Here is a 7308-nt window from a genome sequence, read left to right on the forward strand (position 1 = left end):
TCAGGGAAAAAGAATTACAATTACAAATGAACAGGAACTGCGTAGATTTTATGAAAAACATAAAGAATTTGCACCATGATGGATTACAAATTATTATTTTGGAATGTAAATGGACTAAATTCACCACAAAAAGGAAGGGCAACATTTAATTGGATTAAAAAGCAAAATTCTAATATAGTTTGTCTACAAGAAGTACATATAAAACAGAAGGATTATAAATTTTTATGGAATAAACAATTGGGATTAGAATTTTATTCCCTGGCTGAGCAGAAGAAAAGGGGAGTGATTTTTTATGTTAAACAGGAATTGGATCCAAAATTAGTACTTAAAGATAAAAATGGAAGATTTGTAGCAGTAGAAATAAATTTGAATGGGGAAAAAACGTTGTTATTGGAATTGTACGCGCCAAACGGAGCAAAGGATGTATTTTTTTAAGGATGTTACACAACAACTTGATAAACTGACATATGATCAAGTTTTGATAATGGGGGTCTTTAATGGAACAATCCAGAATGCATTGGATAGATTTGGACAAAAAAAATAATAAAGAAGGAAAATTGCCAAAATCTTTTTTTGAATTGGTTAAACAAGAAAATCTGGAAGATATATGGAGGAAATTTAATCCTGAAGTACGGGACTATACCTTGCTTTCAGCAAGCCCATTCCAGCAGGTGCAAATGGAGGAGTGGAGAATCAAACCCGGTTCTCCCAGACAGGAGTCCACACACTTCACCACACCAAACTGGCTCTGTTGTGATCCGCCCTGAGCCCGCTCACGGGATAGGGCAGACTAGAAATTAAGATGTTTTATATGAATGTTAAATGTTTTATCTGAAATAAAGGTAGTGCTCAGCAACTATAATTAGTGCACAATACATTTTTATAGGGGACAGTTCCAGTCAGTTCAAATTAATAAATTGGGTGACTCACTTTCTGTTACAAAGATCTCTGGTGGTGGTAGAAAGTGCTGTTAAGTTTCAACAACTTACGGCGAGCCATAGGGTTTTAAAGACCAGAGACGTTCAGAGATGATCTGCCATTACCAGCCTCTCCGTGGAGGCCCTGGACTTTCTTGGAGGTCACCTGTCCAAGTACTAACCAGGGCTGACCCTGCTTAGCTTCTGAGACCTGAAGACGTCAAACTTGCTGCCTAGGCCATCCAGGTCAGAGAAAGAACTCTAGAAAAGATTAACGGCCTCCAAATGAAGCAAGTTATATCTTGAAAGGCAGGGAGGGGATTCTGGGGCAGAGCTAGTCTGACCTGGGAAAGAATTCCTCCTTGCCTCCAAACACAGAACTCCATTCCACCACATGGGGAGGGATGGTGGCTCAGTGGTAGAGCATCTACTTGGGAAGCAGAAGGTCCCAGGTTCAACCCCTGGCATTTCCAAAAAAGGGTCCAGGCAAATAGGTGTGAAAAACCTCAGCCTGCGAACCTGGAGAGCCGCTGCCAGTCTAAGTAGACAATACTGACTTTGATGGACCAAGGGTCTGATTCAGTATAAGGCAGCTTCATATGTCCACATCTGGCTGAAAATCACTTGCCCCAGGAGATGGCTGCCTTATGCTGTCCTGTTCCTGGTTCCAGTAGTCTGTGATGCACCAGAATTAAAAGCAAGAACAATTAGGAAAAGCGAGGAAAGCCTTTCGGGCTTGGGTTGCATCTAGCATCTTTGTCCATTTTACATCCCAGCTTTCCCACTAAATCTGCATCCAGCTGATCTGCCACCACTGACTCTGCGCTTCCAACTACAATCTGAAACGGTGGTCCCCTCTGCTCAGGCTGCCTTTCACCCTCTTCCCTGGAAGAAAAAGACAGCTCCATTTCCTCCTCACATCCTCCCTTTGCCTGCAAATCCCTCCCTCCCTCCTTCCTTCCTTCCCTCCCTCACTGCACCATCCAGCCGTCTCTCGTCTCTCTCTCTCACGGAGAGTTTGCTGCTGTCCTTGTTTCCCTCCCCCTCCCATCACCATGTTGGACATTTTCATTCTGATGTTTTTTGCCATTATTGGCCTGGTTATCTTGTCCTACATCATATATATGCTGTAGAATCGCCAGCCCTGCGATCAGCGATTGATGGATGCCAGCCAAGAAGGGGAACAGCATATGTGTATGTATGTCTCCCCACCCCCTCCCCGCCCATTTCAGGCAAGGTTTCAGATGGGGATTCTGGCTTCTGGATTGCAGCAAAACCTGGTATTTAAAACCCATGTCTATTTTGGAAAAGTCTGTCATGGGGGTGGGAGGGAGGTGGATAGCAGCGTATTATATAAAGCTCTCACACCAATGTTATCCTTCAGTCTTTCTGAAAGAGGAAGCTGTTTTGTCGCTTTGGGTTTTTCTTTTAATGCATGTTTTAAAGATGCTTTCGGTACTCATTTCCATGCTTCTTTTCCTGTTTACGAAGCATGCTTTCCTTTTCATCATAGGAATCTGCCTGTTTAGATTTGATGCTTCTTTAGACTTAAAAAAAATCAAGATGCAGATACGTATTTTCTGAGACATTTTATTCTGGCATTAAGAATTAGTGGGTGGGAGACTTAGCATCTGTTCTTTTAAACTGCTAATGCATTTTATGTCTTCCAGTTGATGCTTGATGGTTTTTCTTACATTTTTAAATACTATGGATTTTTTATTTTTTTTGGCAGGTATGAGGCTCCACCCTGGATGAAAACCATGTTTACTTTGTGGGCAGCTGGCATGGCCTCTCTGAGCTATTCCAGAGCTTTCCTGAAGAAAGGTTAACCTTTGGCAAAAAAAAAATTAACTGGCAAAGAGAGCAGTCGTTCAGCCCAAGGTCTGAAGATGCATCTCGAGGTTCCAGATTGTTGACTTGGAAATGCAGCACAACGGAAACAGAATGGACAAAATCAGGCAATGAGAGGATATTACGGAATGACTCTTAAGGAAAGGGGATAAGAAAAATCTTGCTCGCCCAAAAGTGTAAAAGTTGCAGGGATATGCAGCTATTGAGTAACAGAAATAGTATTTTATCTCATTTTAAGTTTTAGAATATATATATTTTAAGTAAAAAAAAGAAACTGGGGGAGGCTGGCTTTCAAAGAACATTAAATGATAAGACAAAATGGCAAAAAAAAAAAAAAAGCCTGACTGGCCAATTGCATTCCATTTAATATTTAGCATACTGTAGTTCCCAGTACAGACACCACAAGCTGGATGTAGAAATTAATTTCTGTACACTGGTGGATCAACTATAACAGCCACACACAAGCTTGCAGGGGTGGGATGGGGTTGGGGTGGGATCACATCCAGCAACCTGGTGTTAGATTGGAAACTCCAGGGGTGGAATTCTAGCAGGAGTTCCTTTGCATATTAGGCCACACACCCCTGATGTAGCCAATCCTTCAAGAGCTTACAAGCCTCTTTTTTGTAAGCTCTTGGAGGATTGGCTACATCAGGGGTGTGTGGCCTAATATGCAAAGGAACTCCTGCTAGAATTTCACCACCATGCCTTAACTAGGATTACCAACCTCCTAGTGGGAGCCTGGAATTCTCCTGCAATTCCTACTGATTTTTCAGAGGACAGAGATCTGTTGCCCTGGGGAAATGGCAGCTTTGGAAGGTGGACTTTGTGGTATTATACCCCACTGAGATTCCTCACCAAACCTCCCCTCCCCAGGCTGTACCCCAAAATATCCAGGAATTTCTCAAACCTGAATTGGCATCCTTAACTGAAATATTTGCATCTTAAAAGGAAGGTTGTGTGTTGTGCAGCTAAAATGGCAACTGTTGCTCTCTAGACCAGGACAAGCTAATAACTTTTGTTTTACTTGATTTTTTTTTTTAAATAAGCCCTTTTCAGAAAGCACCGTATGTTGTAACCTGCACCGAATGATTACAGCAGCCATGGGCTGTCTGCTGTGGAGAAAAAGGAAAAACTAACATTACATTTTCTCCAAAACTGCCAAAAGTTTATGATTTTTACCAATGCTAATTGAATGCCAAAAAGGCCAGCACGGCTGCACAGCTGAGGAGAGGGCTGTTTGTGAGAGTTCACAATTGCTTGGATATATATATATTTAAAAATATATATATATATTTAAAAATAACCCACAAAAAGAGCCCTGTTGTACCAGACCAGTGGTCCATCTAGTTTTGTATCCTGTTTCACATGGTGGTTAACCAGTTTGGTTTAGTGCAATTGCTAACTCAAATAAAGAGATCTGACACAATGCAATGGCCTACTTTTGAGGAATGGCTGTGGACCCATCAGGGTGGGACAATTCTTCTGGGGCCCACACATGGAGAGAACAACACTGACAAACAGTGCTGACCAGTCATTACAATTTTGGTGCTCCGAACCTGCGTAATGGGAGAGTGCGCCACCCACAATCCTCCTTGCCATTTTGTAACAAATAGGGCATGGGCTTGCCAACTCTGGTTTGGGAAACTCCTAGAAATTTGGGGGTGAAGCCTGAGGAGGGCATAAATTGGGAGGGACATTAGCAGGGCTTAATGCCATAGAGTCCACCCTCCAAAGCAGCCATTTTCTCCAGGGGAACAGATCTCTGGAGATCAGCTGTTATTTTGGGTGAGCTCTAATAGGGTTGCCCACCTGGCAACCCTAATAGAGCAACACACACATTTTCCAGCTTTGGTACAGAAAATCACACCCTCGAATATCTGGGTTCCCAAACTCATGTACTGAGGCTAAAAAATATATGTCTTATTCACAAAAATGGCAGCTGTGTTTGTCAAGAGGACTGGACAAAGGCAATCTGCCCTTACGTAGGGTTGGATCTTGAAACAAGACCGTAACAATGGTCAGTGAAAATGTAACCACAACACTAGGCGTAATTTCAGTAATTTACTTTCTATTGACTGAGCTGGTCTTGCCTCCTTTGGTGGGCAAATTTAATGTAGCTCAGCTTTCTCCCTTCTCCTGCACCCCTCTGCTCTCAGGAAGACCAGTGGCTTGGCTCATAGCCTAAGCAGGTTGGGGAGGGGCTACTAGAACTATCCCCCCAAGCTAAGAATATTTAGAGTGGAAAAGCTGGTTGGATCCAATCCTATAGCCCCACTGAAGCAGGAAGGGGAATTTTGAAATGGTGAAACAAGATTTGCAAAGATTTTTTTTTGGGGGGGGGGGGAGGGTCATACAAAAGCTTTTTTGTGTACTTTAATAACTGCTGGGGAGGGAGGGGTCTCAAAACTATGGTGATGTGCTTGTGGCAAAATCGTGGAGAAATAAACTAAGCACACTTGTAAATTGTTGTGCTTTCTGCTTGTTGGACATACTGCTGTGCCCTAAGCTTTCATATCCACCTCCCACGGTTATCACTGCTTGCAGGAAAATGGTAAACAGGAAGGGGTCTCAGAGGCACACATTTTCAGAAATTATGATGGCCAACCAGTTGAACAGGCAACCACTTTATAAAGCGGCTGCATAGGACGTTGCTATCCAAACCTTGCCAATTAGTGAGTTTTCTGCAGTCTCCAAGGTAGAAAAGCTATACAGCAATCTGGCCATAAGGTAAAAGAGTCCAGAGGGGACTCTAGTTGGCTTGTAACAGCAAAATAAAACAGAAGTCCAAATGGCACTGTAAAGACTTGACAAATAAGCTTTTGTGAGTCAAAGATTATTTTATCAGATGCACCTGAAGACAAAAACTGACTCTGAAGCACATGTTGATGTCTTTAAGGTGTTGCTGGACTCCTGTTTTGTTTTCTTATAAGGTAGAAGAACCCTCAGAAGTGAGGGGAGGCATGAAGAGGGTCAGAGCAGCACATGAGGAACATCTTCTCATGTGCCAGAAGAAGAGTTATCAGCTCTACTTATTAAATGAGACTACCTCTCTAATCAGTAGCCCTGTGGTGCAGAGTGGTAAAGCTGCAGTACTGCAGTCCGAGCTGTCTGCTCACAACCTGAATTCGATCCCAGCGGAAGCTGGGTTCAGGTAGGCAGCCCAAGGTTGACTCAGCCTTCCATCCTTCCAAGGTCAGTAAAATGAGTACCCAGCTTGCTGGAGAAAAAGTGTAGATGACTAGGGAAGGCAATGGCAAACCACCCCATAAAAAGTCTGCCGTGAAAATGTCATGACGCAACGTCACCCCGGAGTCAGAAACGACTGGTGCTTGCACAGGGGACTACCTTCATCTTACCTCTCTAATCAGCAAACATTTCATAGATTTATTCTGGCCATCCCTGAGAGCCAGCAGTAAGCCCAGCCATGTGATGTGGTGGTGGTTGAAAGTGCCATCAAGTCACACATGACTTATGGCGACCCCATGGGCTTTTCAAGGCACAAGATGTTCAGAGGTGGCTTGCTATTGCCTGCCCTTGCATTGTGACCCTGGTGTTCCTTGAGAGTCTCCCATCCAAATACTAGCCGGGGCTCACCTTGATTAGCCTCAGACCTGGCGAAATCAGGCTAGCCGGTGCTATCTAAGGTCAAGGCTACTCATGTGGTAGCCAATGTTCCCTCTAAGCTGAGTTAGTGTGAACTAGCTCACAGTTTTTTAGCTTTCAGCTCACACATTTTTTTCTTAGCTCAGGAAAAATGGCCCAAGTGCAAACTAATTGATACAGTAGCTCAAAAATTTTATCGGTTGCACAATAACTGTGGGCTGATGTAGAAGTTTGCATGTGCATTAAATACTGCAGGGATTCATTCCACCCATATCCTCCTAAAGGGCCAATTCACTTTGTAAAATTAGTTTTGGAGGGTATGGGTGGAATGAATCCCTAAAATATTTCACGCACCTACCGGCTTGTACGTCAACCCAGTTTCTGTGGAACCTTGAAAAACAATGAACCAAGGTGGAGTGGCTGGTGTTATCAATATGGCCTGGCTTACAAGTGGGATGTATAGAAATAGCACGATTGCTACACTGATTTGTCCAAAGTGCCATTATGGTTGCATGCACATTAAGCCTTGAGGCCCCAGAGAGCCAGTTTGGTGAAGTGGTTAAATGTGCAGCCTCTTATCTGGGAGAACCGGGTATGATTCCCCACTCCTCGTCTTGCAACTGCTGGAATAGCCTTGGGTCAGCCATAGCTCTTGTAGAGCTGTCCTTGAAAGGTCAGCTTCTGTAAAAGCTCTCTCAGCCCTGCCTACCTCACAGGGTGACTGTTGTGGGTAAGGAAGGAAGGTAAGGGAGATTGTAAACCACTCTGAGACTCTTGAGATTCAGAATGAAGGGCAGGGTATAAATCCATTATCTTCTTCCTGCTAAGTGTTAAAAGATGAGCATTTTCACAAAGCATAAACCAGATGTTACCGCTTGGGCCAAATTCAAATTTTAGAGGAGCATGAGCAGGCAGCAGGACAGAAGGGAACGTACAC

The 7308-nt window shown here is 43.5% G+C and overlaps 1 long non-coding RNA gene across 1 annotated transcript; it reads left to right on the forward strand.

Annotated features, from left to right (window-relative positions):
• The first annotated feature begins 1878 nt into the window (after positions 1–1878).
• On the forward strand, positions 1879–3005 carry LOC132583860 (uncharacterized). Its single transcript, XR_009556222.1, has 2 exons — positions 1879–2197; positions 2650–3005. It is a non-coding gene; the product is annotated as an uncharacterized LOC132583860 (long non-coding RNA).
• The last annotated feature ends 4303 nt before the right edge of the window (positions 3006–7308 follow it).

This window comes from Heteronotia binoei, chromosome 15 (assembly GCF_032191835.1).
Source record: "Heteronotia binoei isolate CCM8104 ecotype False Entrance Well chromosome 15, APGP_CSIRO_Hbin_v1, whole genome shotgun sequence".
NCBI classification, from domain to species: Eukaryota; Metazoa; Chordata; class Lepidosauria; order Squamata; family Gekkonidae; genus Heteronotia; species Heteronotia binoei.